At 40.6% G+C, this 13,515-nt stretch overlaps 1 protein-coding gene across 33 annotated transcripts in view; it reads right to left on the bottom strand.

Moving 5' to 3' along the window:
* Positions 1–13,515, bottom strand: part of LOC137779604 (neurexin-1a) — a 231,760-nt gene that overhangs the window by 99,457 nt on the left and 118,788 nt on the right. The gene's annotated exons all lie outside the window — the stretch shown is intronic.

Here is a 13,515-nt window from a genome sequence, read left to right as displayed (position 1 = left end):
GCAAACACCTGGGACCAAAAGCTAAACCAACGTCTGCACAGTTACAATAGCATCTGCTTTAACCAGATGTAGAGAGATGGCCTCAAAATGAGAAAATCCTCTCCCACAACTAAACTTTCACGATTAGATTACTTTTTGTTTAGTTTTTTTCCATCGTGTTCCTAATCTTGTTCCCGTTAGTGAGATGTCTCCTTGACACAAAGCCAAATACAGCTCTTCTTTGTTTCCATTTAAGACCCAAAGGATTGTGCAAGTCTCTGATGCATGTGATGCTTTGAGCTCATACCCCCTTTTGGATTTAAATTTCTTTGTTTTTGTTTCTTTTGAAGGTAAAAAAAAAAGCCACCAAGTTATTTAAAAAGCAAACGAGGAAAAAGATTGAGAAACCCTTCTCCCTCGAAGTAAGTGATGAGAGAGAAGAAGAGAAATTGGTCTTGGGTGTAATCGTCCCTTTGAGAACAAAAGAGAATAAAAGGACATGAGTGGTCTGTAGTAGTTACTCACTTAAGACTCCAACCACCACAGTACACTCCACTGATGAGATGATTTTTGTTGGACTGGAGGAATAGTGGAGGGAGAGCAACGGATGGGGTCTAAGAGTGCCTGACCTCACTGGAGCAAGGCCTTTACATCCGTTAACGGTTTATCAGGCGACACTTTATCACACATGGAGAGACTCTTTAGAAAGAAACGGGCACTTGGAACCACTTTAAAAGCAATGTTTCTCCTTACCAAGAGCCACTAAGCTATTTACTTCAAACATCACAGGAAAATGCATTTAATTACCTTTTTTTTTTTTAAATAACTCAACCATCGACAAGCTAAGAGGTCCAGGATTACAGTCGCTTACTGCTTTCTATTCAGGTGCAGTTTGGTGCATCAGATGCAACCTTTGGCTCGGAGCAGATCAAGCATTTAGGGCTAAACCATGCATGAACCTGGTATACCTGTTGTCTGCTGAACACATCTGTGACACATCTGTGTCAGGCCCAGCAACATATGTGTCCTTTTAAAAGAGTGTTTAAAGGCTTTTACATCTGGAGTGTACTGTACACTGGCAGGGGGAATAGACTCCACTGAGCATGGTGTACTAAAGGTAGAACAAATGTCACAGTTACCTGTCACAAGTCACCTTATCTTCAGGAAACGTTATCAGAGGAGGAGGGGGAAGGGCAAGAAGAATAGCAATAAGAGGAAGGAGGAGAAAGAAGCAAAGATGAAGAAGAAGACTGGCTAGAAGAGGGAGAAGGAGGAGGACAAAGTGAAAAAGATCTGAAAAAAAAGACAGAGCAAAAGAAGGACAAGGGGAAAAAGAAAGGAGGAACATGAGGAGTAAAAAAGAAAAAATGGAGAGGGAAAAGAAGGAAAAAGAGGGGGAAGATGAGAAAGAGAAGAGCAACCAACTGTGATTGGTGTCAAATGTATCTTTTGATGCACACAAGACAGCCAGAGGAACAAGCGAGGGTTAAAGCTACATTACAAACCATGTCAGTCATTCGTCACAAAGACGAGGTATACAACATTATTACTGCCTGCCACTCATTGACACATGTTAATCCCAAGCTTTTTATATAACTGGAAGTATACTGTGAATATCAAACGTTTCATTACGCGTTGAAACATGCTTTGCCATCACTGCAGAGGGACAGACAGGCACACAGTGCGCTGATGCTAATGTATGCAAGTGTACGAAAATAGAAACAGAGTTCTGTCTTACTCATCCCCAGATGTGACATGATAAGAACAGACAGATACAGGGAGGCAACACTCAATACAAACACACAAGCTATACAGTATTTCAGCACAGCGGGCGGTCAGAGTGTTAATACCGTTTGTGTTGGCGGAGGATGTTACATCAGAGTGCCCGTCTGTCAGATTATGCTACTGTATCAGTTCCGAGTGGGCGAAGTTAACTCTGAGCGCCAGAGGTCAAAAAGGCATCGACTTGATGCTTTCTAATTCATCATCAGCACCTCAGCATCTCTGGCACCAGAGCCATGCAGCTTATGGTTTAAATCATCACCACCGTCACGACTATCTTCATCATTAAGTGATTAGCTCTTTCTATGAATATCTATTGCTCATGCATGTGCTGCTGTCGAGCAGTCAGTGATGCATGCACCTTTGGCTTAAAATAATCAGCGACATGGTCCTCATGCACAACAGAGTTGTGCTGCACACACTGTTCATTATGCAAGCTGTGAAGACTACATAAATAACACCACTCAAGCTGATAAAACGGCTCACTAATAAGGAATAATGCAAAATTAGTGTTGTAAAATCAAATCCGCAAATGGCACTGCGTGGTGGTGTAATGGAATGACTTCATTGTCACTTGGAGCCAAACAAAGAAACAACAACTCTACATTAAAACTCATTCATCCTTCTTCTAATTTTGACATTCTTATTAATTTAATGCATCTACTAAATGAAGTTAAAAAGAACTCATTTGAAATCACTGTTTTGATATTGTTAATAACTAAAGTGGTTTGGTTTTAGTATTCACATACTGCAGCGTTTATTTTGGTGTGTGTGCTTTTCAAGATAATGCAGAATATTTTTCTCTACACCATTTATCACCATAAAAGTACAGTGACAGGGTTGTAGTCAAATAATGATACTGTTTTGTCTTGTTTAGCATAAACACACAGATACCAACATGCACACAGCATTCTTCCATAACCAGGGCCAAAGCAGGCCAAAACTACGTATATGGAAGATTTTAAATTTTTTTATTGCACATTAAGTGTTTTTTTTTTCTGCTGCTTTGCAATCTGGCTGATGTGATAGACAGTATTTTTTTTTCCTGATGCATAAACAATGCCACAATATTGCAATTAATTTCCATAAATCCATTTAAATACAAATTAAGATCAAGTACAGATGAAATAACATTCAAAAATCCTTGAACCTAAGTGCAAATAAAGTGTGTGCGCATACACACACGCTTATGTATTTATGTGTGTCAGTGAGTGGGTGTGTGCTTGTGTGACGATGTGTCTGTGAATGCATAAACTAAATCCTGACTGTCAGTGAGAGAGATAGGGTTCAAAGGTCGGCAGCTTTCCGGAGGCTTTCTCTCTATCTCCTCTGACAGTTTCCAAGATGCAGTGGGCCACCAGGGCACTGTGTCTGTCTCTGTCTTTCCTAAAATCCGTCCAAAGTAGATCAGTTCCTTTCTCAAAGCGCTTCATCCTGAACAGGTCAAGGACTGCCTGTGTCTTCCATCAGGAGTCCAAAGCTTCTTTGTTAGCGCACCACTCTGCCACTAACTGGGACAACAATCTAAATTTGAAACAAACCGCTTTTTATCAAAAGCTTTTTGCCTACTTTTGAATGAAGTGCATTCATTTGAAGAACCCCCCCCCCCCCCCCCTTCCAAAAAAAACAACAATGCCCATATTCTGGTTTTAAACAATACCCATATTCAAGTTTTAATACAAAGCCCTGCTGCACCCAGCGCCAGTCGTCAAGTGGGGATCCTACTGCATGGATTCATATAATGAAAGTATTTCCATCATACACAAAGTGTATTCAATGGGCACAACACCACTGCTCTTCTTTAGTGTTGAGTGGGAATAAGTGAAAGTGCACTTTAAACTATTGAACCTCAATTACGTGGAATGTGTTGACATACATTACAAGGATTCATCACTGTGCACTTTTCATTCCCATCTCTGGTTTGAATCATCTAAGTAACATGAAATCATTGAAGAAAAATCAAGTCAGATGAACGCTATTCAGAGACGAGTATGGGGGTTGTAGGGCTCCTCCTGGCTTTCACCTTCATGACACAGGAGACAGAAGTTGCACTTCCCACTGGAAGCCATTCAATTAGAAGTGTTTCGCTGCTGGGTCTAAACAGAAGGTGAAGCTGAGCTGGGCAAACTGTTCTGTTCCTGTAGGAGAATCAAAGTCGGTTCTTCTGACCACATACTAACAAGGGAGTGGAACAAGGTAAAGCAGAGGAGCTGAGCAATGTCTGCTGCATGGTAGGGAAGCATGAGGGTGAGCTTCAGCAGAGAGTCATGCAGAGTGACAGTCGATACGTTTTTTTTTGTTTTTTTTAAAAGGAGATTACTTTATAGTCTAAATACTGTTTCAACAAGCTGATGCTGATGGCACTGGAGATCCTGCTAACAACCAAAATTAAAGGAGCTGGGCTGAGATAACATATTCTGGGTCAGTCCCACCCCGCTCCGCCACTCAGTCAGGATTTTTTCTCTGCGACTGTAGACGATCGCGGCAAACAAGGGCAAGATCTTTGGAGTGCCTTTTGACTCTGGTTTATAGGGTATTTCAGAGGAGGAACCGTCATGAGCAATGTTGATGTGTTGCCAGTGCCACTGTCCTTCATGACATCAAAAGCATGGAAATTGTGAGACCAATGCTTTAGGAAGTCAGAGGGGACCATCATGCAATCCCAACAGCCAGCAGGATTTTAGACACCAGTGGTGACACACTTTCACTGCCAGGTAGATGTAGAAGGCTGTAAGGGGATCTGGCGCTGTGATGTGTGTTGTTGTGTGGGGCTTTGGCTACATAATTAGACAAATTGGCCAAACCTACATGCAAAATGAATGGTGCTGCTTCATAGAGAAGAGTGCATAATGCACATTTAAAATGCAATTTACTGTACCCTGACTACTAATTTAATGCAAATACTTTCTGAGCCAATAAAAGTCATGAGGACAAGACATGGTTACATTTTCCACAGTGATGACACAGAAAACGTGCAACAACATACAATGCAAAGCGACCAGGAAGTCGCCAGTGTTCCAGAGCCATTCAAGCCGAAGTAAAAGATGAGTATATGAATGGCCAGTGGCCTAAATCACAGACAGCAGGAAATATATATCTGTGAAAAGTGTGTCACTCTAGTTGTCTGCATACATCACATTAGAAACACTAATATAACTCGCTGAGTTCTCAAGGCTGCTAATGAGGTGGCTGCCCCATAAACCACATATCCTGTCCCCAAAATGTCTTACAAGCCTTATAAGCAGGTTTCCTCTCAAAGTTATGACTAATGCCTAGTTCACACTGAAGGACTTACGCACTGATTTTTTAACTCCCAGCTCCCTGACAAAAGCCACACATCTGCGTAGTTTTTGCATTCACGCGTTGTTTGCAAGAATAAACGCGTTACCGATTTCCATGAGGAAACAAGAGACTGAACAAGAGAGCCAACGACATCAACACGCATCACTACACTATCACTTTTTACATGTCTTTTCTTGACAAAACGTAGTTTGAAAATCTCATCTGGGATTCCTCCTGATGAAAGATCTTGCCGTGTGTGACCGGGTCACCAGTCAGTCATGTGTGTGAAAACCACAACAAATTCAGGAGACAAGATTACAAGACAGCCAGTTGTGTAGTGTGACATGTAAAGAGGTCTGATGTATGTGAAGGTTGCGTGGTGTGAACTTGGCTTCAGTAAGTCAGTGATCTGTGTGTGCACCGATTCTCCAGCCAAGCTGTCTACAGATGAGAGGATTTGAGTAGTGCCAGACATGAAGTCTCTCCTTTATGCATCTAAACTTTAGAAGCTTGTTGAGTTCAAGGACAATTCAGACCAATGTTCTATTGCTCTTCAAATGTGGAAGAAAGACGGGAGAGTTTGTATTTTATATACAAAAGAACATAAAGCTTTTGAAAATATGACTCCATTCTTGGTTCAAGGCTTTGATTAAGATTACTTTTTCCAACTATCGGGTCTTTCACCCATTGCTCCTGTGTGTGAATATCTCACTTGAGTTCTCTGCTCTGACCTCAGGGTGCTATGCTCTGACCTCAGGGTGCTATGCTCTGACCTCAGGGTGCTATTCTCTGACCTAAGGGTTCAATGCTCTGACCTCAGGGTTCTCTGTTCTGACCTCAAGGTTCTCTGTTCTGACCTCAAGGTTCTCTGTTCTGACCTCAGGGTGCTATGCTCTCACATAGGGTTCTAAGTTCTAACCACAGGGTTCTATGCTCTGACCTCAGGGTTCTATGTTCTAACCTCAGGGTTATACGTTCTAACCTCAGGGTTCTCTGCTCTAACCTCAGGGTTATATGTTCTAACCTCAGGGTTCTATGCTCTAACCTCAGGGTTCTATGCTCTAACCACAGGGTTCTATGCTCTAACCACAGGGTTCTAAGTTCTAACCACAGAGTGCTATGCTCTGAACTCAGGGTTATCTGATCTGACCTCAGATTCTATGCTCTGAACTCAGAGTTACAATCTTGAGTCAAATCTCTGATTGACCCGTCCACATTTCTCTTTTCGGAGCGCCAAGTGAAATAACTTCTGACTCTTATATGTTTTCAACTACTGGGTCTCCCCCGTGTGTGTGAATATGGCTCCGAGTCTAGGGCGACACTTATGGAATGCACCTATGTGATCATGTGGGATGATATACAATGTGTGCAATTAGTCGGTGTGTTTCCTGGACCGCTGAACAAGTGCCATTAAGCCTAGAAAAGCTACGCCGGTTAAAATAGGAGCACTATAATAATTCTCAATTTTTCAATAAATTTTTGGTCCAGAGAGAACCGATTTGGGTCCACCTATTTGTGACCCCTGATCTAGAGGCTCTTGTAGCTTTATTACAATCATAGTATGTGTGTATTACTAAGCAGCGTTACTAATAATAAGAAAAAAAGGTTTAAGGGTAGAACATGTTTATCTATGCAGCATATCTGACTCTCCAGATGTCTACTTAATTTGGAGTAATAGTTGATTGTCTAGTAAACAAAGCAATATGATATGTCGGTCTGAAACAGTGTTGCTTTAGGGTAAAAGCTAAGGTAATGAAAGATACTGCAATGAAAGACAAGTCCACTTGTCATAAGCCAGGATATTTGGAAAAACTCAACAGCAATGTCTCAAATGTAAAAGTTATTTAGTTTTTTTGCATTTATCGGTTAGCGGTTCTTGATCGGTAAACGAGGGATGCTATTGGTTAGAAAAATGTTCACATGTAGCATCTAGGGTTCGCCATTAAGCCAATAAAGAAAGATAAGGAAAAATATTAGAAAAGCACCATGTCTGCACATACTGTTAGTGTAATGGTAACTCTGACCTCGGGTAACATTCATGGACAGGTATGTACTGGCAGAGATGGAATATATATTATGGATTTTGATAATTTGTTTCCAATTGGAAGAGAACAATTTACTGCTTCTTGTTTTCCTTTCGTCTGGAAAATATTGTTTTGATTACAGTGTCAATTTGTAAATCATGGAACTGAAAATATAATTTTCTCTAATATTAAACTACTTCTGACTGTGAAATCATTCACAGAATGTCAACAGAAGCAAACCAAACTTGTATTTCTCAATAGTTAAGTACACAAGCTATCGGTTTATTTGTTTTAGGGATGTGTAAGATTCATGCCACCGTTCTGCACAGTGTCATGTTCAACAGCCCGAGGGGAATATCCAGTGCCGGTGTATTACACACCAGGGTTGTTTAGCAGATACTCTATATACCTTTAATTAGCATTGTGGAGAAACAACAGCTTCTTATTTCCTGTCAACATCCCCTCCAGGCTACCAATTAATAAAAAACACCTCAAAGATTAGGTTCTCACCACTGCACTGCAATGAGCTCTCGATGAGATTCTGATTACACCAGAGATTACAAAGAAGACAGCTTAATGTTCTTAATGCTAGTGCACGACTCTGATCTGACTGTAGACTGTTCAATGGGACAAAGATAATGTTGAAAAGCACAAGAAGTGCTCTCCTCAACTGAGTTTGTTTTGTTGCGGGCGTACCAGAACTCTGCGATATGATATGAACAGCATGGGCTTATGAGGCAAGCTGACATATGTCAAACACTGCTGCTCCTCCATACTGTACGGATGCCATGGTGCCAGCTCCACGACACATAAAAGGCATGTGGCATGCCTCCTCACAGCTGTATGATACGTTTCACCATCAGTCTGTGGGTGTATGTGTGTAAAGCATCTTTATGATAATTTAGTATTCTATCCATCAAGCCATCTAAGTCATGTTAGTGATTCTCCACGACTTCATGCTGGGAAAGCACTGCTTGGGCAAAGTTACAGACGCGTTACAGCATCCACAGTGGGAGGAAAGGAGACCTGGTTTCCATGCCAACAGGCTTTACCCTCTGCTTCCTGGCACAAAAACCCATTTAAATTCAGACACTCAATCAGTACGAAGAAATTATTGAAAATTAGGGCAGACAGTGACCACTTATATTGAGTTGGAAGTAGAGAAAAATAGAGTAGAATGAGGACAACCTGAAGACAAACACAATAAAGCCTCATTCCCATGCTATTGCACAGGAATGAGGCCTTATTGAGGGACTCAGAGTCCATATTGAACAGCAAACCAGTAAAAAGCTTTGCAATGAGTGATAATAAGTGCAGATCCACATTCTGCAAAACTGTACAAACACATACAATAAATATGTGAAATTAGGTAAAGATCAGGGATGTGCAGTCAGGAGACACCTTCAAGAAAAACAAATAACATATAAATATGTTGCAACTATTTATTTGTGCTGTAAATATAATTTCTGTATGATTCCAATCATTTCAAGTATCATAATCAGAGGAGACAGCGAGGTGAGGCAAAGACGAGCTGTGCCTCACCTCAAATTGCGCAATCTGCCTTTTGCTTTCTTATTGTTTGTCATTACTGTAATATTTGTAGACACTTTTATTATACTCCTTTCTTTCCATGGAATAGGAACTAAAAGATGATAACTTGTTCTTTTACAACATGGTCACAGAGATTTTTTACTCATAAGGATAGACGAGTGGACTTCATTTACAAGTAAAGGTCAGACCATGCATACACTGCCTATTTGTATTTGTATTGAATGAGGATGAAGGTGGACTTGTTTGGCAAATCAAACGCACACGGAGAGTGTAGAGGAAATGCATTCTCTCTGAGCTGCTATACATTGGTCAAAAGTCAAATATGTACCTTATCTGTGTAAATAATGCTGAAATGAAATACAACCAGTAGTAAATGTGCAATCTGCCAATTGAATGGTGATTTAAGCTCCTCGAATGGGTTCTTATAATTGTAAATCTGAACCTGAAAGAGTCTGTGTCTCAGCAACCACAAACCTCATCTAGATCAGGTATGAAGCTTCTAATAAATAGTTTTCATTTCAAACGGGTGTCTTCATCTAGTAGTAGAGAAGCATGTGATAAACACCAGGTTCAAACATTGTTCATTATTATTATTATTATTAGTTTTGGGACATCAGTGGAACCTTATGGCAAAAAACAATACACATTTCATGTCTGTGCTTTTGACACAGACAGTATTATTAGGATCAATTCATTGTTGGTTTTGGATATATATATATATATATATATCTATATCTATATCTATATCTATATATCTATATATCTATATATATCTCTCTCTCTCTCTCTCTCTCTCTCTCTCTCTCTCTCTATATATATATATATATATTTCTTATTGTCAACAAATTAACTGGGATTTGCAAAGCCTTCCCTGCCTAACAACAGATCAGTTAAACTTTACATTGAACATGCTTTTATTTTTGGAAGTTTATTTTTGCACATTCGCAGGAACGTTTCCTGAAGCGAAAAGACAGAAGCACTTAAGAGCGATTCTCTCATATCTCGGGACACAATGGCTGTTCGAAGCTAGGCCAAGCTTTCAATACACACACCAAATTCCAAATATTTTTCAGACCCATTAATTTGTTTCGCTGAGCTGCTTTAAAAAGAAGGCCCGATCCAGGGCAAAGAGGATATTACTTCCATGTGACAGCAGGCTGTTTACTCCAGTGTTGCGTATCCCCTTGGCCTCACAACTGGACCGAGTTTCCCCTCGTATTGATCCAAACCAAACTAAGTGCTCCATGGTCATGCCACCAGAGAGAAAAAGGGACAAAACGGTCTGCTGTACTTCCTGCATGCTTGCATGTGTGTGCTTTTCCGCATCGTAAATCTAGAGGACCATAATAGAGGACCATGCACTATAATAAAAGACAATTTAAGGAACATGCCTGAAGAATTAAAAGAAGCTAAACTGACTCCAAAAAGATGCTACTTATAATACAATGTCAGAAAAATCCACCAGTGTGCAGATTGTTTGTGTTCATTTTCTGAACTTAGATTTCTTAGATTATTCTGTCCTTTTTTTAAATTATTTATTTGAATTGTGGCTTTTGTGGACTGATCCAACAAACATGTCAGTGTGTGTGTGTTCCTCTATGTTAGAGTAGTTGTCTATAGACTACGTGAAGAAGGGCCTCATGACAGAAATAGGGTCTTTTGTTTTTTCCTCTGTATGTGCTAAACCAAAATCAGACCCATGTCTAATGCAGATTACACACTGGATACTGAGCCTGGGGCCCAGACGGACTATTCTCAAGGTACGAGAATGAGCATTGACTCAGATGCATAAGAAATGGAGTGAGAGGAGTTCGTCTTTGCCCCTTGGGCACAGACAATGGAGACTAGACCCATACAACCTCCATTGTTGATACAATATTGACATGGCACTAATAGCTCTGGCTAAAAGTCTGGGTGGAGGAGCAATCAGGCGATACTAAAATTGCGTGAAGGCCAGGCTCACCCCTTGCTGAAGCCTCTCTACGACCCACTTTAGCTCAACAGTAAACACCATTCTGTTCGTCTCTGTGCATTACACTCAGATGCTACACCACTTCAGGCAAACCCCCTGGCAAACCTACTGGCATCAAAAATATCTCCTAGTGATGAGACAAATGCATGCTTAACACCATTCACAACAGTCATAGTTCATCTTACATGCACAAGGATCTGACAGACACTCATCTTGGCCAGTGTGGATTGTATTTCTTGTTCTACCCTAGTTTCACTGACTGCAGGTATCCAGAGGGGATAATTGGTTCTAAAAATACTACTCTAAAAGGCCCATGTGTCCACAGTTCATTCAACAAAAATAAAAGTACTAGCACATCACTAGGATGAAGTGTTTGGGAGATGATGAAGAGAAGATCTGAAGATAGTTTTTATATCTATGTCATCATCCCACCAATCATTCTGAACTAGAAGGTACAGCACTGTTCTGGAAAGTTGTAATACTTTTATCATAACACATTCACAGCCAAAAAAATGGTGGATAGCTGTGAAAGAAATAAAACCCAGTGCAGAGTGCATGTGGATACATGCCAGGCTCCAATGTAGAAGGGGAAAGGGAAGCTACATTATTGATTAGCGACTAAATACATCTATTCATCCATTATCAGAAACAACTTATTCTTTTCAGGGTCGGGGGGGCGGGGGGGGGGGTGTGATGCTGGGTTGCATGTCTTTGGACTGTAGGAGGAAATCCGCGTTGACGCAAAGAGAACATGCAAATCCAGACAGATCAACGTGTGCCCTCTTGTTGTGAGGCGCACTCCAGCGCTGGAGAATGGGTGCACTCCAGTAAACTGAAGTTCACGACACTCAATATACAATAAAACAGCACACAAATATCAATATGAAGTATTCTGCTCTCGATGAATGACATCTTCAATGTACATAGCTGTATTCTACTCTCAGACATCATATTAGTTCCCTTATGATTTGTGATCGACGGCCGTACTCTGCATGCTCTGAATGTTACGGGGCCGGGGGCTGAGGAATGGAGGTTTTCTCCTTGTGAGAGGGCAGACTACCCACTGGAGAAATATGAGGTAATGCAGCAAGCTCCCCATTTAGGTTGCTTTATCAGAGACCCATTGCGCTGTTGTAAATTGCCTGCACCTCAGCTTATGCAAATATATCTGGTAAAAAAGTGATATTTTCCTTAGAGACGCTGCTCCCGTTTCTTTGGCGCTCCCCTTTCTCCTCTCTATATTCCCATGACAATCCATCAACACAGATAAAACCCCGCCATCTCCAGCTTCATTTTTCCTTCTCATAGCATTTCCCTGGCAGCGAGAGGATGTCTCGCATCACTATTCCGAGGACTACTTCATCCTTGGTGAAAGAGATTCTTGGAAAGTATGTTTTTTATGTGGTTACATATTGTATCCCTTGGGACTGCTTATTGATCTGTCCTATTGTTTTGTCAGGTTAGTAGGAATAATGAGACTAGCTGCAGTAGCTAGACTCAGCAGGTCGAGCACTTCTGCGGCAACACTATATATGTGTGCATGTCCTGAGAGCTGTTCTGCTCCTACTGCTGGAAATGAGCCGTATCGGCCTGCTTAGGATGAATATGTATGACGGGAAGAAAGTTCCAAACTGCTTTTCTTCTCTCTTTAATAAACACGGGTGGTTCACGAGGAGTTCGCCATCTAAAATATCCCTCCACACCTCAAGCCCCACTGCTGTGTTGACCTGAACATAGTCTGAGGAATGAAAGGGAGAGTGAAATGGGCTGAGACGGGCTAGGATCAGGACGGGCTTCACTCGACTCACATCTCATGGACAGAAGAATCCTTTTAGTGTTATCATAGGGAGAAGATATGTTCGCCTTACGGGGTTGCATGGGAATCTATTAACATGTTCTGTTGATAACAAAAGATGGGGTCTCGCCAAGCTGGTAGAAGTGACACAGAATGCATTAACATTTATGATGCTCTCTCCTCTCTTTTGTGTCATCTCCAGAGTGCCCACTCTGTTCTTTTCTCCTTAATGCAGTTCAGCACATTGCCCATTCACCCCTTACTGTGTGAACTGCTGCAGAAGAAAATAATGATGAAAAAAAATCCCCAGTGCATGTTTTGCATAAGGAAATAGCCCATTTTCTAAAAGGAGCAGAAGACATTACCCTAGTTCTCTCAAAAGCTAAGCATTAATGAGCACTGAATCCCTTAAACAAAACGCCTATTTAACTGTCTTTAACGGAGATTAATATCATATAACTTTTAAATTGCATAATGTGGCTCAAAGTAAGTTCAATCTCGATGGTGTGTTTGAGGTTTTAATTTATGAGGCCACAGTGTTAGCCACCCGACCACAGTGCAGTGCAGAAAAGCATGATGTCATTCTCTATTTAAAAAAAAAAAACTTTTGATATGTGCATTTAAGAAGTTTTTTGAAACTTTTTACACATAATTTTAGCTCAGAATCATAAACTTAACATTTTACTAAACTGTATTTTTCAAGGAAAGGCTTGAGTATAGCTATCTGTTGTCGAGTTGATTGCTTTAAATATTAAAATAGATAATATGATTGTCATAACAATAAATAACCTGCAAGTAACACACTGAAGTTTACAACACACAATGGCACACAAATATCAGTCCATTTATAATCTGTGACTGACGGTTGTACAATGCATCCCGGTTATAAATGTTACAGGACTTCCCATGAGAGAAATATGAGGTAATGCAGGAAGCTCCCCATCTAAGGTGTGTTTGAGGTTTTAATTTGTATTGGTCAATGCATAATGCAACAGCATACAATTGCAATAATTTATAAGTCCATTTCTGGTTATTTTGTTTGCTTGATGGACTTGTTTTTGATGTTTTACTTAGCAGAACACAATGTTTGTTGCTCCCTCTAGTGGTACATCTCTCAAACTTTAATGAGC

Source organism: Clinocottus analis, unplaced genomic scaffold (genome assembly GCF_023055335.1).
Source record: "Clinocottus analis isolate CAN_PGR_092001 unplaced genomic scaffold, fCliAna1.0.p SCAF_8, whole genome shotgun sequence".
Taxonomy (NCBI): domain Eukaryota; kingdom Metazoa; phylum Chordata; class Actinopteri; order Perciformes; family Cottidae; genus Clinocottus; species Clinocottus analis.
The sequence above is the reverse complement of the archived record's forward strand: the minus strand, read 5'-3'. Positions and strand labels throughout refer to the sequence as shown.